General features: G+C 31.3%; 1 long non-coding RNA gene across 1 annotated transcript; it reads left to right on the top strand.

Moving 5' to 3' along the window:
• The first annotated feature begins 16,559 nt into the window (after positions 1-16,559).
• Positions 16,560-19,536, top strand: LOC143045423 (uncharacterized). Its single transcript, XR_012968951.1, has 3 exons — positions 16,560-16,749; positions 18,661-18,847; positions 19,351-19,536. It is a non-coding gene; the product is annotated as an uncharacterized LOC143045423 (long non-coding RNA).
• Positions 19,537-19,793: the final 257 nt, after the last annotated feature.

The raw sequence follows: 19,793 nt of genomic DNA, 5'->3' as shown, positions 1-19,793 counted from the left end.
GTTGCTGTTTGATGGTCCGAGTACACAGTTATCGTTCCTTGAATTTCGTTGTCCACAAATATAGTGTGGACAGTGTGTTACTTGCCAATTTTTTTAATACTCTTTCCAATTTTTGTCTTCATGTTTTATGCCTAAAACAGCAAGAAGAGGGATAAAATTACCTTGTGAAAAAATTGGATTCATGAATTTTAAATTAAAGTAGTGATTTGGTTCAGCTGAAAAAGGTTAAAAATTAGCATTTCGGAAGCTGTCAAAAGATTTCAAGACCACCTTTACATAGAATTTTCCCTTTTTTGAGTTTGAGCCGATAAAGTTTTCTATATTTTTGATCAAATTTGTCCCAAAAGTAGTACAACACACTGTAAGAATATTATTGAGAAAATGCTGGTTGGATTTTTGTTATTTCCATTTATTGTCTAAAAGAAATGTATTACAAAATAACTGTGCACTCGGACCTGATGACGTGTTTTATTCATTCAGTCATTAGGCAAAAACGTCTTTATATTGATACTAAAACTCTTTTTAAATAGATTTATGTTCTTATTTATTCCAGATCTGTGGCTTCCAGATGATATCAACAATGGAAAGGCAGAAAACTTATTCTTTTTATTTGCAGTACTTACTTTTTTAAATTTCATACTGTTTATTTTTGTTGCTAAAAGATACAAGAACTCAAAAGAACAAAACAATGAAAGGTCTCACAACGCCGGTAACGACCTGGGCGATTAAAAAAATTACTAAATATCAAGACCTTTACTACAATTAAAGCATAAAACAAAGTATATCCATGTACATTAAATGTTAATTAAGAAACAATTTAATGTAAGCTATACTTTATTGTAGTTTTAACATGGGTTGGCATTGTATTATTTTTGCCCGAGCGATAGTGGGGGCTAAAATAACACAAATATAATGCCTACCCATGTTAAAACTACAATAAAGTATAGCTTGCATCAATTATTTCGATTCTTATTAGGACAATTAAGGAAGTTTCTATGTCCGATGTGTATAAGCGTAGAGCCATTGTGCATAATCTTCCATGAACCTCTTTTTGTTTGTTTGTAAAGAAGCAAACGACTGGCACTGTGATTTTTCAGCGGGAGGTCGATTGTCGTATCTAGGTCAAATATGTCAATTTCCAAATGTAACACATTACGATCATAATAAATGAATTAGTAACAACATGTGCATCATTTAAGAGTATGGAAGTGTTTTAAGTTAATTAAATACGGGTATATTTAATGCTTGCCAATTTGATAGAATTCATTATTCTGCAGTAGTCAATATACGCATTTGCAAAAAACAAATTGGATATAGATCATGGGTTTATTCTCAAAGCAAAAAAAGCTAGTCATATTAAGATAATTATTGTTATATTGTTATATAATTTATGAATAATCTATAAATAGAATGTCAGAAATTTGAGAGTTTGAATATGCACTGGTGAATTTGAAAGATTTAAAAATAAATCGGTCGCTATAATCGATTCCGTACACAACATTCAATATGGAGTATTGTCTTTGTTTTTCTAGTTGAATATTTATGGGGTCGGGATTATTGTTATTAAATAAATCAGATGTTTTATAGCAGTACAAGGTTTAGTCGAAGATTAAAAAAAGAAGTAATTAATGTTAAAAACTACGATCGTTATCAAATGTCGTTCTATTTAAATGTTGCTGTATTACAGTTTACCATGTGCACATTTTTCAAATTTCACAAAACATGTTAAACATGTTGCATATATCCTGAAGAGATTGTAGTGTTGGATGTAATTTTAATTATATATGTATATACATGTGCATGAAGGTAACTAGAAAAAAACACACAATGTATATCAGCTGTTCAATATATGAATCCAACAAGGTCTCGTCAACTGTCTGATTTTGCCCTATGGGAATGAAACAAATACGCAGGATACTGATTGCATATCTTATTACTCTATTGTTGACATATTTCTTGCAAAGGTACATAAGCTTACGAAAAAACCATTAGTGATAACATGCAAGTGTTTTCATTCATAACTTTAAATGATGATTATTGTGTTCAATTTGTAAAAATGAATTATGTTTTATGAGATTTAACTTATTTGTTAGTTTTCGGATATCAAGTAAAATAGAAAACTTACCGAACGGATTATTTATGATACATACATGCATTGGTTCAAGAATTGGATAAAATTTATTTTTCACCAGTCACTCGTTTAATATGACTTAAATCTTTTTTCCCAATTCGTTCTTTTAAAATTATACTTATTCGACTTATTTGGATTTGAATGTCCTTTTTGTATCTTTGTTTTTTTTCTGTTCCATGTGAGTTGTTAAGCGTCCTCTTTGGTGTTTTTTTTTATCCTTCTTTAAACTTTATCTATCGATGAATTGGTTTTCATCACATCTTTACAGAAATCTTCATAACTACATATGGCAAGCATGTAATACATTCACGTATTCATTTAAAGGAAAGTAAAGTAACAATAAAGAATAAAATGTTAACTATCTTATTGAAATATACACAATGGGAAAGAATTATTTATAAAATGTATGTGCGTATGTGTTTATAAATATACTGAGTGCCAATGAAAACGCAACACTTTTGTTTTTCAAAAAAATCTTATAATTTTTATTTTATTTATATTTGAACTTTGTATAATTGGTTGAAAATGACTTTTAAGACAATTGTCGACAACTTTACGGTTGAGTGATTTTTGGAACAAATGCGAAGTAAGAGTTATTTTGAACGGACATAAACCGAGTTCACCGCTTTTCAACATACGCAACATTTTCACGATTTTGTCATTTAAAGCCTTGCTAATGTCATGAATTTTCCCGCCCTTATTGTTGTGAAACTGCAAAAAACATTTGAGTAAATGCCAGGACTTTCTGACAAACAGCGACATGCAGTTTTGGGCATGATCCAATGAAGCCTTTCACAGCATACAATTACGAAAAGACTGAAGTTGTAGCCTCTACAATAACCCAAATCATCCACAAATTCAACCAAAATGGACCATTTAATATTAAGTCACATCCCGGGGTACAAAAAGCAAGAAACTATCAGCAAGACCGATACATTTGATCTTTAACATATCCGATATCGACTCTGATGGCTGTCCAAAGGTCAAAAAAGTTCACTGGTGGTCACGGTAGAAACTTTGGAGCAATTTCAGTAAAGCACCATTTGCGCAGAAATTGTTAAAGAGCACCACAGTCTTTCCTTAGTGACATCTAAACGGCCATCTGGCGTAAATATCGAAAATATTTCATTATGTACCAAAAACCGTCAGTGGTGGTTACATAGACATTTGGCCCCCGCCTTGGCCAAAAGTCATGCTTTTCGCCGGATTTTGGTCCGATCGAGCAAATTTTGCATCAAATTTGACATGGTTTAGACGATGAAATTTAAATTTCTTCGATCGAGAAGAAAACAAATGTTTAATTTATAAAAAAAACAAACTATGTCAATAATCAATTATATATAATTATAAAAAAGATAACATCTATTTAATATTAACTCGTTTCAAGTTACATTTGAATAAAAATGACAAAACAAATTTTATATCAGTTTCACATGTCTTATAAGATAACCGAAAAGCTTGACTAAACAACGATAACATTATTAGTATTAATAATAATAATAAATAAGCTTTGTTTAGAGTCGGCGTGGTACACAAAACAAGGTTAAAATAAGCTCTATCAAGATTTTGTTGCGTGCATTGAACATTTTTCTTTTAAACCTTTAATGACCCGTATTGTACGCTTTGACACAGAAATAATGATGGCAAACAAAAATTATACCTGGATTGTTTAACAGTTTAAAATAGTTGGACTTTGCTGGTAGACAGTTAAATACTTGTAAACACGAAATGGACAAACATTGTTTGGTATTAATTCAATCTGCACAATAGATAACAGTTTAGTAGATAGACCAATGGAAGAGACAGATCCACTACTGCACTCTGAGAGAATACAGCATGAAAGTACAACAACAACAATACAAAGTTCTGAACAAAATGACACATATAGAACCGATCCAGATAGGATTGCTGTAGTTTGTATCATACTGACTGTTGTGTGTAAACGTTTAGCGTATTACAGTGTTGTAGCTAATCTGATATTATATTGTACATTGTCACTGGACATATCCTCATCGCATGCTGCTGTTATCAACATCATATTTACAGGTGTAGTAGTATTTTAGTATTCGTGACTTCATAATGTGTTGAAGGCTGAATGATTTGGTTCATTTATAACGAACAACAAAGAAAGCCCAAGTCTAGTGTCTATGGATATTAAAATATCATTTTTTTTTACTTTAAACCTTTGCACGGTATAAAGTTAGTTTAATCTTTAGACAAGGTATACATTATATGCATTTACTTCCTCCTTGCTGACAGTAAACGAAGTCAATTATGAATGTATACATAACAAAAATAATGTATCATTTAAATGTCATTGATTACTGGTGTAAGAGAAAAATTATGTGTTGCTATTGATGGTTTTATCTTATCCTACCAGATGTTGTATTTCAAAAGAGAACTCCATTCTTTTCAATAAATTAATAAACGTTTGAGTAATGAAATACTACGGTGGATTCATTAATATTCATTGGATACTACTTTTCGTGGATGTCGTGGGTACAGTGGAACCACAAGTTTAAATGTTCAACGAATTACATATTTTCTAAAGAAACCAAACATACGAATTGAAATGTCCACTAATACGAAAGTTGATATCAATCCACGGAAATTGGTATCCACGAAAATAAATGAATCTACAGTAATGGTATTTAATACTAACAAAAAGCATTAAAAGATAACAACATCTATCTTGCTCTCACTATACTACGACATACAACGATTTTGTATTAGGTTTATGAGTTATATAAGGACTTCGGGAAATTTCCTTTGATGATTATTATCGATAAAATTCACAGATAAATGTGTTATCTTAACAAAAATAAAAAAACAAACAAAAACTGGAACTGTGTCCAATTGATATTGTCTTAATGTATGATTCATCTAGGAATATTCCTCTTTTGAAATTTTAGCCATTGTAGATCTAGCTACTAATAGATATAATATCTGTTATTATGAATCGTTATGAAGTTATTTAGTGTTTAATAGACTGCTGGTAGTCGTCTTTTAGACGTGCATGCATGATGTTAAAAAATTAGAAAAAAACCCACGAAGTACTGACTACTGAGCTAATGAAACTCTCGGGGACTGATAGTCTACCAGCAGTACAATCAATTGAATATTTCATAATGGTTGAAATTCCAATACCAGTATCAGAATAATATAATTTGACTTACTCCAAGGTGTCAGTAAACTCAGGCTAATTTAGACTGGTCTTAGATCTTTAGATACCAGAATAATTGGCTGGTCTGTATATCCAGATCCTATAATTATATACCGGTATTGACATATATACAAAAAAGAAGATGTGGTATGATTGCCAATGAGACAACTCTCCACATGAGACCGAAATGACACAGAAATTGATAACTATAGGTCACCTTATGGCCTTCAACAATGAGCAAAGCCCATGAATGAGTTTGGATTTGCGTGGTGGATAAAGCACATACTGTAGCAGACGCACCCGGTCTCGTTTTTTGTTGGAGTTCATTTGATTACCTTATGATTATTATTTGTTTACCTTGCTTGTGTATTCTTAAGGAATTCATGAGAATTAAATATTGATTAACTACTGTTGCTTTAGTATCGTTACAAAAACCAAATTAATGTAATTATATATGAAATGGAAGTTAACTATTTGAATTGCACATGAAGAAACATATGCTGATGTGTTGTAAGAGTTCGTTCGGTCAACGTGTAAATCCTCAGACTGGGCACAAAAAGTAGCCATAATCTTTAGAAGTTGTTGACACAGAAGATCGAGTTACTGTGATTTCTTATATGAACTGTAAAAACGGAACGCAACAAGTTTTTAAGATATCATCACATATGCAATTACTTTACTAAAGCAGGATAAAAATGTTCTTTTCTGACCACCAGACAGTAAAATGATTACAAATATCGATTTAGTAGCCATTAAAACTAGTTTTTACAAGTTTTATGTCATCTAACGAAATTTTGAAAATACATACGTTTTATATCATCTAACAAAATTTAAAAAAATACCTAAGGTTATATCATCTAACAAAATTTTGAAAAAAATCGAGTACAAAATATCACATGACTTTGTAGCGTCGTTCGTTATATTCAAAACATTAATGTTAGGCTGAAATGCAAAGTAAATTTGCTCTTAGACAACTTCTATTTGCAGTTGTTTTTATAAAGCACTTATATATATGTAAAACAGATATTTAACAAACAGTTACGAACATGATATTGTTAAGATAGCATGTCTTTGAACAGACTTAAAATGTGGACGGATTTTAAAGAAGGGTTACGTACGAACGGCGAATACATCAATTATACTCGATACCACAGGAAATTGTTGGACTGAAATTTAAACATTCAATTTGTTCCATTTTGTTGTTTTTATGCTTTCCTATAGAGACTCTTCTATAGAATAAAGAGTAACAAGTTTTAAAAACTGCTTATGGAAATGTATAGACCAGTCTTTTTCATTCTTAGAAATTAAATGAATTATTTTTGTTTGTTATTCAGGTTCTGTATTTCTTGTCCCTACATTTGGAGGATATATTGCAGATGTCCATTCAGGGAAGTATAAAACAATTCTAGGATCTGGATTTATCTATATTTTAGGCAAGTTTAATGTATTTCAAGCATTTCGTACTAATGAAAGATAAAAATGTTAAATATGTACACCATTGAAAATACCTTAGTTTCATAAAATACTTTACTTATACAAAAAAACAAAAAAGATGTAGTGAGATTGGCAATGAGGTGATTATAAAACAGAGACTAATTTACGTACTTGTTAACAACTATACAGTTCAAGGCTTCAAAAATGAGCAAATAAAGGCAACAGTTGTATACCGCTGTTCGAAAATCATAAATCAACTGAGAAAAAAACAAATCCGGGTTACTAACTAAAACTGAGGGAAACGCATGAATAATAAGAGGAGAACAACGACACAACAGAAAAACAACATTAACGTGTATTGCATATCAAGTTATATAGTTCCCGACATGACATTAATATACACAAAGTCCCCTCACCTTTTATTTTGATATCAATCAATTAGCAGCTATCATAAAGAACTAATAAAGTGCAAATCATTTGAAAACAAAAGTTTTAAACAACATCAAAAATGTAAAGAAGCTTTTTTTTTAAACAAAAACGCTGTGGTATTTGTACACATTGAGATTATCCCTTTTCAAAAAGGTTACCTGTAGTCTCAGGCATAGATGTAAGCGTCGGTTTCGAATAGTATTAGAAAATGTCTTATAAGAAACTGATGCATCTATGATCAACCTTGCTTGTGGTTTTAGGGTGTATGATATATCAATGTAAAAATCGCAACATTTGTGGTTCATTCCCTCTATTCCCACTTTTTATAAATCTGGTAAGAAAAGGTAAAATTTCATGTGGGAATAGAAGGAAAACTTGTGCAAACAAAGGATTATACTGTACAAACATTTTTTAATCAACTGTTAATTGACCAGTTTTTTTTTATTAGAACAGGTAATAAGTTATTTTTGCATCTGTTTAAATTCTGGTGGTTTTTTTTTAAACAAGATAAATAATGAAGTAAAGTTAACAGTTTTCACCCATTATTTTATATCTTATGATTATTGGTCTAAGTAATCATATTTTAAAGTATACTTTTATTCCACATCTTAAGCCAACAGGAATCACCAAAAGCATGAAATTATCGTTTATATAAAGTTACTTTGGAGTTTGAGAAATATTTATTTTGGATGACCGGCAGAAATCCTTATTTCTTAAATTTGGAACTTTGAACATGAAATCTCCAATAGAAACTGGAAGATGGCAAAACATAGAAAGAGAAAACAGAAAATGTGTATTGTGTAATTCAGATGCCATTGGTGATGAATACCATTACATTTTTAATTGTTCAGCTTTCGATAATTGTAGAAAACAATGTATTGCATTTTACAATTATTATTATAGAAATAGAACAAACACATTGAAGTTTTATGACTTAATGATCATGAATTCCCCAAAATGTACAGAACTGAACGAACTTTGTAAACTTATTAAGGAGATCAATAACAAATTGAACTTTTCTGGGTGAACAATTGTGAATGCCTCTATCTACTTTCATACATTATTTATTTATGTAATTGTATTGAAATATGTATAATTTAATTTATCTCTATACCTTTCTGTAATTTGGTTTGTGAGAATAAAGATATATAATTGAGGTCTGGAGCTTGCATGTCAGTTAACTGCTAGTAGTCTGTTGTTATTTATGTATTATTGTCATTTTATTTATTTTCTTTTGTTACATCTTTTGACATCAGACTCGGACTTCTCTTGAACTGAATTTTAATGTGCGTATTGTTATTCTTTTACTTTTCTTCATTGGCTAGAGGTATAGGGGGAGGGTTGAGATCTCATAAACATGTTTAACCCCGCCGCAATTTTGCGCCTGTCCCAAGTCAGGAGCCTCTGGCCTTTGTTAGTCTTGTATGATTTTAAATTTTAGTTTCTTGTGTATAATTCGGAGTTTAGTATGACGTCCATTATCACTGTACTATTATGCATATTTTAGGGGCCAGCTGAAGGACACCTACCGGTGCGGGAATTCTCGCTACATTGAAGACCCATTGGTTGCCTTCGGCTGTTGTTTGCTCTATGGTCGGGTGGTTGTCGCTTTGACATATTCACCATTTCCTTTCTCAATTTTATTTTTTACAGAGTTTGTCTTTAGTGCCGTGTGGAGACAGTAGAGTGCCTCCCCGTGCTTAAGGTTTATGCTCTTATATTATACTAGATTATGGAGTGTGTGTCCGAGCGAGAACTTCTCTATGTTCATTACTTTAGGAATATCTATCAAAAAGTAGTATTTTAATATTCAGCCCCATTCATCTATTTAGTCAGACGTCAGTCGCTACCTTGATATACCCTATCTTTTGTTAAATTTGTCGGGTAACTTATGACAATAAGCATTTGACGTCTTGAGCCGAACAGTTTTATCATTTTTACACAATTTAATCTACTGTGTGATGGTTCATATTCTGGACGCCAGTCTTTGCTCCTTTGTAATAAATCTACATACCAAAAAACAAATATGAAGCTTAGAAATGGAAAAATATTAAATACTAAACTCGTTCAAAGGGTATCTACACGTCTCAATCTTCAGAATCGCTTATCTAAAAATACTACCATAGCTAACGTTTTTAACAATAAAAATCGTGGTTACCCTTCTATCGATAAGTGTCATGCCAAAAAATGACTTACGTGTCCCCGTCTTTCCACCAACAATACAGTAAGGTCCACATTTAATGGTCGCACATTTTCTCTAAATTTTGAAACTGATATTACTTGAAAAACAAACAGTATTATTTATTTACTCACATGAAACAAACCGGGATGCGGTATTCAGTACGTAGGAGAAACTGGGCGATATTTATCTAAACGCACGCAAGAACACCTGTATCGTTTTAAAAGACCCAATAAATTCAAAAGTATCATTTATCAACATCTTAAGAAGCACAGTCATCCTATTAAATATTTAACAGTTCAACCTTTAGAAGGAGTAAATAAGCAGCCTGGTGAATCTCATTCCAAGTTTGTACGATCACGAAAAATAAATGAATTAAATTGGATTAAAAAATTACAGACAGTCTACCCTCTCGGTCTTAATGATAATATCATGGGAATTGGCAATATATCAAGAACCGATTCTGTTAACATTTTGGATATAGTTTCTAAAACTGTTCGTAAAAATCGTTCTCATGGACGCAGAAAAAATCGCAATCAAAGAAAATTTCGGACCAACCATACAAATATTTCGGACCTAATTTCCATTTCAAAAAACAACGGCAGACATTATCTGTTAACCAAGCTTTGTTCTTTACCTATAAATAAATTAAATAAAATTTTAGAGGATTGCAACACAATTTCATATTACAGTCCTAAGTATGAAATTGTCCAAATTATAATGGCATATTGTTATTCTAAACTGTTTCCAAAAATTGATCGCCCTGAAGATCATAAAAAATTTTTTACTAAAATAAAGTATGTCAATAAAGGTTTTGATTTTGTAAATATTGCCGGTATTTTTAACGACCATTCTGTTAAAGACCAAATTCCTGGATATTTTGATAATACTGAACTCCCTCTCATTTGTTATATTTACAAGAAATCTACCCGAAAATATGTGTTTAATTATAGCCAATTGTGTAAAGATGTAAATATCACTGAAAATACACCTATGTCGTGTAATTGCAGTAATTCAGAATACACCTATGGACCAATTTCCCATGTTATAACAGGAGACCCTAACATCGTTCGCGACCGAGAGTTAAAATCATTCCTCAGTAAAGGACCTAAATATCGTCCCCCGTCAACTATTAACTGGAATGAGTGTCGTAATATCATCAACGACTCACTCCGCGCCTACTGTTTGAAATGGGTAAAACGGGAAAAAGCTGACAAAAAATCTTTGGACTCTTTTTTTAATTCAGTAATGAAGATAGTTGATATTCGAATACAACATTTTAAAGAACATTTTACCCTCAACAAAAACTATAAAAACCCTATTTCGCGTATCAAAAATAAACTAACAGAACTAGCCAAGGAATTTGTTTTTGTCCCGGCTGATAAAGCTGCTAATAATATCATTATTGTTTGACGTAAATTTTATATAGAGGTTCTGCAAAAGGAAATCACGAATTCACCAACATTCCAACTGACTTCATTTTCAGAAAACGACATCTGTAACAAACATAAACTTTTAACTACTTCTTTACAAGCAGAACCAAACACAATGAAAGTCCCAACTATGTACTGGCTTCCGAAGCTGCACAAAAAACCTTACAAATATAGATTTATTTCATCTTCCAGCCATTGTTCAACTACTAAATTGTCTGTTTTACTTACTAGTACACTTGGTACAATAAAAAACCTGATAATAAATTGTTCAAATAAGGCCTTTGAAAATAGTGGAATTAATTACTTTTGGAGTGTCAAAAACTCGTTGGAAGTACTTGATAAATTGCATGCATATATTGGTGATTTTGAATCTGTTCAAAGTTTTGATTTTTCTACCCTATATACCACTTTGCCTCATATTCTTATTAAGAAAAAATTCACATCCCTAATTAACTGGGCATTTAAAAAGTCGGAATGCGAGTACATATGTTCAAACTCTTTTAGATCATTTTTTAGTAGCAATAAACAAAAGAACTATGTCAATTGGACATGCTTTGCTACTATTTATGCACTTGAATTTTTACTTGATAACATTTTTGTTCGCTTTGGAGATTCCGTATATCGTCAAGTTATTGGAATTCCAATGGGGACTAACTGTGCACCACTTATTGCGGACCTGTTTTTGTATTGTTATGAGTTACAATTTATGACTAAAATTAGCAAAGACCCATCAAAACAACATTTGATACAAAAATTTAACAATACTTTTAGATATTTGGATAATATATTGGCTCTAAATAATGACGACTTCAGTATGTATACTAAAGAAATTTATCCTGTAGAACTTACTTTAAATAAAGCTAATGATAACAATGACCACTGCCCTTTCCTCGATCTTGATATCTATATCATAAACGGGAAGCTTAATACAAAAATTTATGATAAAAGAGATGATTTTTCATTTCCTATTGTTAATTATCCATTTTTAGATGGTGACATTCCCTTGTCACCATCTTATGGTGTTTATATATCTCAACTTGTACGATTCGCTCGTGTATGTAACAATGTATTAGATTTTAGCGAGAGAAATTTATGTATTACTGAAAAATTATTACACCAGGGTTTTCGATATCACAAACTGGTCAAAACATTTACTAAATTTTATCACCGGTATAAGGAAATAATTCGTAAATATAACTCAACATGCAGACATCTTATACGTTCAGGTATTTCACATCCAAAATTTTATGGAAATATTCTTTATAAAGCACAAAAATGTCAGTATTCTCCTCAGAAACTAACAAAACCTTTAAATAGACTTATTAAAAGGGGATATAGTTACGATACTGTTGTCAGGTCATTAAAGATTGCATATTTTGGCTTTAACATTGATTCACTGATAGGGTCTTTGCATCGGAACTAAACACATTTATTTCTAAAAAAACAGTTGTTGGCATGACACGGGTTATGTTCTTCTCATATATTTTATGATAGTATGATACTAAACCCCTAACGGGAGGGATTGTACCTGATATTCATATGATGAAGACATAATCTTTCAATCAGTTTAATTGAGGTCTGGAGCTGGCATGTCAGTTAACTGCTAGTAGTCTGTTGTTATTTATGTATTATTGTCATTTTATTTATTTTCTTTTGTTACATCTTTTGACATCAGACTCGGACTTCTCTTGAACTGAATTTTAATGTGCGTATTGTTATTCTTTTACTTTTCTTCATTGGCTAGAGGTATAGGGGGAGGGTTGAGATCTCATAAACATGTTTAACCCCGCCGCAATTTTGCGCCTGTCCCAAGTCAGGAGCCTCTGGCCTTTGTTAGTCTTGTATGATTTTAAATTTTAGTTTCTTGTGTATAATTCGGAGTTTAGTATGACGTCCATTATCACTGTACTATTATGCATATTTTAGGGGCCAGCTGAAGGACACCTACCGGTGCGGGAATTCTCGCTACATTGAAGACCCATTGGTTGCCTTTGGCTGTTGTTTGCTCTATGGTCGGGTGGTTGTCGCTTTGACATATTCACCATTTCCTTTCTCAATTTTACATATAAGATTATACTTGGTTATAATATTATTCATATCATGATTTATTAGTAAAGCAGACAATTTTTTAAAGTTACAAATTCAAAGATTTAAAAATAAATCTGACTCCAATCTATCATAATTTTTCTTCATTTTTAAGTACAAATTCAAAAGTTTAAAAATAAATCTAACTCCAATCTATTTATCATAATTTTTCTCTATTTTTAAGTATCAATTTGATGAAAAAAGAAACATTTTACAAATAAACAAGGTATTATACCTAAACAGTGTACCAAATATGTTATGCTTTAAAAAAAATACAGGTAAATCTTAGGTGAAATTCTAATTAACTCTGATTGTTATAAAAACAAATTATTTATCAAAACATCTTTTGTTATTTGCAAGTGGGAATAGAAGGAATAGTATTTTTAAAAAGTGGGAATAGGAGGAAGACGTGTATACCAGTTGTGAATGACTTTCAAGGATCTGTCAATATTTCAAACAATCCCTAATCAAATAAACACATTGTGATGAATAACTACAGCAAATGACGAATATGTGTTATACAGTATAGTTTTCTTAACGTGTGCCAATAAAAAGAAGAAATTTTAAAATGTAGATGTACAAATAAACTTATTATAGATACCAGGATTTAAATTCATTATGCGTTTTTGAGATTTACCAGTTGAACTGTTTTGTAAAAAATGAAAATATTAACACATAAGTTCTGTATTTACAGGTCTCATTCTACTGTTTGCCTCATCTATAAACTATAAATCATTTTATGGCGATCAGCATCACTATAAGGTGAGTTATACACAAGAATATGTGTCGATCGGAAACCATGTCCTGCTTGCATCATCAAACGAAAAATTATGGTCAAAATCGTAATTTGGAGATCGTTTTAACGCGTAACCCTGCAATAGGCGTTTGTAATAAGTTTTAAGTGGATGTGACCACAGTCATCTTCATCATTTATTACCTTTACTAAAACCTTTAGCCAGAGAATATAATAATTTTACGCTACTAAATGTTTATGTTTGGTGAATCCCGAAAACAATGTTAAAACAGTAATTTGGTATATAACTATAAAAATTCACATCATAAAAAATAAAAATCTACAATTGAATCGAGTGTGATACGATATTTATACACTTCCTACAGTTACACTTTCATATTTAAAACTTAACTATAGAGAGTGGGAAAATAATGATGGTAGAATACGTTTGCATATTGTCGTCATAATATATTTTTTAACAATGAAAAACTGAGATGAAACGATTAAGATGTTGATCTATAAAAATATAATCAACATATCGTGCAAAACAATAAATCGAATACCAATTAGCTAGAGAAGTTCAAGTTACGACGTCACTATAAACTATCTTACTCTGGTACAGACGGGAATAACGGAAGGACGAGCGAAAGTGATGCAAAAGCATGCCACATAATCAAAAAAATTAAACTATAGGCTTTAAGAGGAGGCAAAGTTATGCCAATTTCATATCTATTACATCTTGTTTTCAATAAAAAAAATTCCTGAAATTAAAACTTATTTTCAACTAGGTGAAAAATAGGGATTTAAGGGCGATAAGTTTTGTTGGTTTCATATTCTTGATAATTTTATTCGTGTTATCATTGGAAGTATATTGAAAGTCTATATCATATTCTTTTTTAACATAATATGTAAAAGTATTAAAAAGTTAAAACATCGCAACTTCCTACCATCCATATACTGTTCATGATTTCAGTCATATTGTGAGTTAAGCACAAAATTTACAGACTAGGAGTATGGACCCCTATTTTTCAAATTTTTTTTTTTATGTTTTATCTATTTTTGTAAATTTTCTGTATGTATATAACTTATTCTTAATTTTCTACTGTGTTCTCCATACGATATTTCAATAACAGTAATTATTTCACACGGAATATTTAAAAATTCACGATATGAGAGGTGTTTATGGTAATATTATGTAAATATCTCGCCGTTACACTAGTAACCATGCCTATATAACACTAATCAGTATTTATATTATATCAAGTTACAAAGTTGCAAAGCAATCACCCCTCTCAACAAGAATCGTTAAGGCTAACTATGCCTTGGGGTAGAACAAATAAATAATATGTCATGTCAGCATCATTGTAATTAATGTTTTTTTTTAATGATTTTTAGGATTCCAAACGAGCGCTTTTTTACAGCTCACTTGTTCTCATAACAATAGGATCCGGAGGTATAAAATCTAACATTGGGCCATTAGGCGCTCAGCAGGTAGAATGTTTGGGTAAACTAGCAGTACAGTCTTTTTTTAGCTGGTAAGTACTAATATTGATATTGAAACTTCATAATATAGCTTATTTAGTGATTAAGCTTTGAAAAGAAACCAAAATACGTACAAAAGCGGTTATAATGTTAATAGTACACTGAATTGTGTGCTAATTCCAGCTTAGAATTAATCAGTATTAATCTCTAGATTTTCCTTAGCATAAACAGTTGGGTTTTGTGATTTCCGCAAACTCCTCATTAACCGATTAATGTTAATCGTTGAATCATATTCAGAGAGTCATGATTATTCCATTACAATGCAATCAATTCTAGAACTTTTAAAAGTGTATTGAATAAAACATACGGACAAAGTTTTTAAAAGAAAAATACCATGTATTAAAACATTAAGCTTAAAAGTTTTCACTAGAAATTTCATAAAAACACATTTTCATTTTGATTTAGGTTTTATTGGTTTATTAACTTTGGTGCAGTAATAGCTAATACAGTAGTAGCATATGTTCAACAGAACGTAGGCCATTTTGATTATGGTTACCTTTTAGCAGTGGTAGTTATGATAGTGGGACAGATAATTTTTCGGATTGGTAAAAATAGATATACAACGTCTCAAGAAGAAGGTAAATGCAGTTTTTTTTTCTTGTATCCATATTTTTAAAGCATCCCCTTAAAACTTTGAAGACAATTTTAAGAAAACAGATGATGGTTATACTCATATATTGGCGCCTAACGTCCAGTTGCAAATCACATACTATCGGGAGGATACAAATTATTGTGATATAAATATAGACGCTGCTTTGTACAAGGTCGAGAAGCGATCTCAATCCGGTCTCTTTTCGGTTCGATATGTTGACCTACTAAAGATACATGAAAGGTCATTAAAAATTGGAGAATTAAATCGCTTGTATGGTCACAGAATGCTCAGAATGCTTACAACAAACCACGCTAACACCTCTTATATTGATGTGTTTAGGAAAGTCGATCTTGTAAAATGTCCAGAATAAACATGTGCAGAAATTTTATTTTGGTCTTGTTTCGAATGTGAATATAAAATAATGATGTTCCAAATCACATACTGAAACATACGTTTAATTACTCTTTCCTAGTTGTTAAAAGCTTGGTATAAAATATACAAAGAATCTGGCATTAACCATACGTTTCACTATAAAGGTTTTGTCGTGTAACTGAATTTTTTGAAGTTTTGAATGAAAATATCGTTGCGATCTGAACTAGATTTCAGCATTAATATTAGTTTAAAAGTGAGGAATTTCATTCCGATTTTGAACCTCTTCAATTTCGAATAGTTATATCCGAGTTGAGCCGATATTTCAAGACTTGCGATTTCTATGATGTTGTCCTTAATATATTCCTGCTGCTTCAATCGAAGCTACTGAACCGAAGGTTCAAAATTGTAAAGTTCAATTCATACTAAAAAATCTCTTTAAGAACCAATTGATTGGAGTTTCTTTTTATATTACAGGTAGTCCGATTAAAGAAATTTTTGGAATTTGTTGGGCTAGCAAATGTAGAGGCATTGGTCAAGTTTCGAATGAAAATCAAGGAAGACACTATTGTGACGTTTCTGTTAACCGTGTTCGCACATTTTGTAAACTCTTACCGATATTTGGATTCGTAGTTGTATATTTTGGAATATATGCTCAGGTACTTTACAGTCTAACTTCTTAAATACATATATAAAATATTTATATATGTACATTTGTAAAAACGCACTTTTACAGTCCTTGGATGGTGTAAACTTTCAACTAACAACATACAACATTAAGACAATTAACATTACATTAATAAACCATACACCCTGTGCCATTACACCATTCACGTAATACCTTTGCACATTCACCTTACAAATTCCATCTACACCATCCAAAATTTCCCATAATGCAATTTAATTTCAAAGAAAGCGTGCGACAAGAAAATTATTTACTTATTTAAAGAAACGAATTCTGATCACAATATTGTAAATTAATGTACAAAACTAAAATTTCTCGTACGCCATAACATCATTCCCCTTATACTATACACCATAGCAGCATGCACCTTCTACCATTGCACATTATGGTATACACAATTTCACCATACACGTTGTTTTTGGAAATTTACACCATCCAAGGGCTGTATATGATGACAAACTGTCGTAACCATAAATTGTCCTCTTTTCCTTAAATGTGACATCACCGAATTAATTCTTACCGAAAACACCATTACCGGTGCCACTAGTGGAGCAGGATCTGCCGAATCTCTCGGAGCACGTGAGATTAACCGCATTTCTTGGTGGTGATGTCCGTTTTGCATAGTCTTTGATTTTCTATTTATTTTTAATCATTAATATGTATCCAGATTTTATAAAATAAATACCAAACCCAAAAAAAACAGTGGTAATAGAAAGTTAGTGTACCTAAAAATAAAGAATCTTACAAATGAATGTCTGCATAATGACTTTACAATACGTAATTTCAATTGGCCAACAGCAATCTCGCCACATTCTGAAATCAACCTTCATTCCCAAATGAAATGTAACATTTATGATGAAACGAGCTTCCACAATAAAATTAACAGATAAATAAAAGAAAAACTTGATAAAGATCGTGTTTTCATGGTCCTCTAAAAATATCATTATAAGTATTGAATACTTCTTTTGGTAATTCTATAGGGTTGTAAAAGCGTTGACCGTGCGTATATTGTTAGAATGAATCGCTTCTGCGCTTGATACAAAATGTACTTCGGTTAACGCTATAACACTCCAATAAGTTTACTGATGTCCAAAATCTAGATAATCGATTACACAGAAACAAACATAGCAGTCGTGATAAATTATTTTTCTAATATGGTTGAAAATATTTTAGTATAACCAATGAATATAAAAACAATTGCATCAAGATATTGAAAATAATCGAATTAGGGATTGGCGTTGTTCACTATTTTTTTTGTTTTATTTTTATAGTACAATGTATAGGATGCAATTAAACATAAAAAATCACTATTGAAAGCGGATCTCTTGTAATCCTATACTTAGTTTATTGATTGTTGTCTGGTACTCAGGTTCAATCCACCATTTTCTACATTTGAAAATGCCTGTACCAAGTCAGGAATATGACAGTTGTTGTCCATTCGTTTGATGTATTTTGTCATTTGATTTTGCCATGTGATTAGGGACTTTTTGATTGAATTTTCCTCAGAGTTCAGTATTTTTGTAATTTTACTTTTTCCCAGATTTCTACCCCGAAGCTGTCATCAATAATTTCCATCTATCTTTCACTTTTGTGTTCCTCATGATCAGCAATATAATTCTTTACTGACTGTAAATTAACAATGACAGACCTCCACTTTTTGAAATTTTAAGAAAAAACGAAAATGTTTCTAATAGTATACTTTAATTATAAAAAAGAAGACGTGGCATGATTGCCAATTTTGACAACTCTTCACACGAGAACAATGACACAGAAATTAACAAGTTTAGGTCACCGTACGGCCTTTAGCAATGAGCAAAGCCCATACCGCATTGTCAGCTATAAAAGGCCTCAAATGTTTTCATCATGTTTTTTAATATGTTCTCAGATATATTCAACTTTTTTTCTACAAAGTGAAAGACTTGATATCCGTATATTGTCGAAAAAAGTTCCTGTTGCAGTTCTTAGAAGTTTTGACAACATCACCATTTTAATATTGGTACCTTTAATGGAAATCTTCATATATCCTCTTCTGAAAAGGATAAATCGACCACCATCACTTTTACAGAGAATGGGTAATAACTTTTGTCGTAATCGCATTTAATTTTTCATTATAATTTCAAATTAAGTTTGTAGAATAAAAAAATATTTACAACAATAAGACCTTCAAGGTAAATTCGAAAATTGGAATTCCATAAAAACGCCTGAATGTTTGACCAAAAGGGCTGCAAAACAACTGTCTTGACTATGTACAGGCTTTTTTTTTTTAAGTAAATGGATTTAATCAATTGGATCAAGCTTAAACAGGCAGTGTTTGCTGCGATTGATAAACCAAAACTGTAAGTCATTGCAAGGAACTCTCTATACAAACTTTTGAAAGATAGTATTGACATACAATGGATGGAAATCATCACAAAGGGGCAAAAACAAAGCATACCATCTGCCATTTAGGTTAATGATTTATGTTAAATGGGGTTAATCGTTCTTTATGAGGGAATATGACACATTTGTAGCCACTAAAACATAAATAAATCTAACATTTGCATAAATTTATAGTTGACGAACTATTTAATTTCAGGTTTAGGAATGACATTTGCAGTATTATCGGTAGTAGCAGCAGGTGTTATTGAAAGATATCGTAAAGACGATCTTTCTGTTCACCAAACAATTTTGAACCATACCTACACTGCGTCGTCAGTTTCCGTATGTGCTCAAATTCCCCAGTTTACATTGATAGGTGCTAGTGAAGTATTCGCAATTGTTTCAGGTAATACATTTGTTTTTTTACGTGAATCGATACAAATCATTGTTTGGTACAACACAACGGATGGAACATAAAAAAATTCTTTTATTACCAAAATCTACTTTTAGAGGAATTTCAAATATTGATTGATTAGCTGATTGGTGTTTGCTTTAGACTGCATGAGCACAAAAAAGCTATATCGCGGCAAGAGCTTATTCAAATATATTTACAATTTACAGTATATTTTTAAATTCAGACAAAAGGTCCTTTAATAAACT

This window comes from Mytilus galloprovincialis, chromosome 9 (assembly GCF_965363235.1).
Source record: "Mytilus galloprovincialis chromosome 9, xbMytGall1.hap1.1, whole genome shotgun sequence".
NCBI lineage: Eukaryota > Metazoa > Mollusca > Bivalvia > Mytilida > Mytilidae > Mytilus > Mytilus galloprovincialis.
The sequence above is the reverse complement of the archived record's forward strand: the minus strand, read 5'-3'. Positions and strand labels throughout refer to the sequence as shown.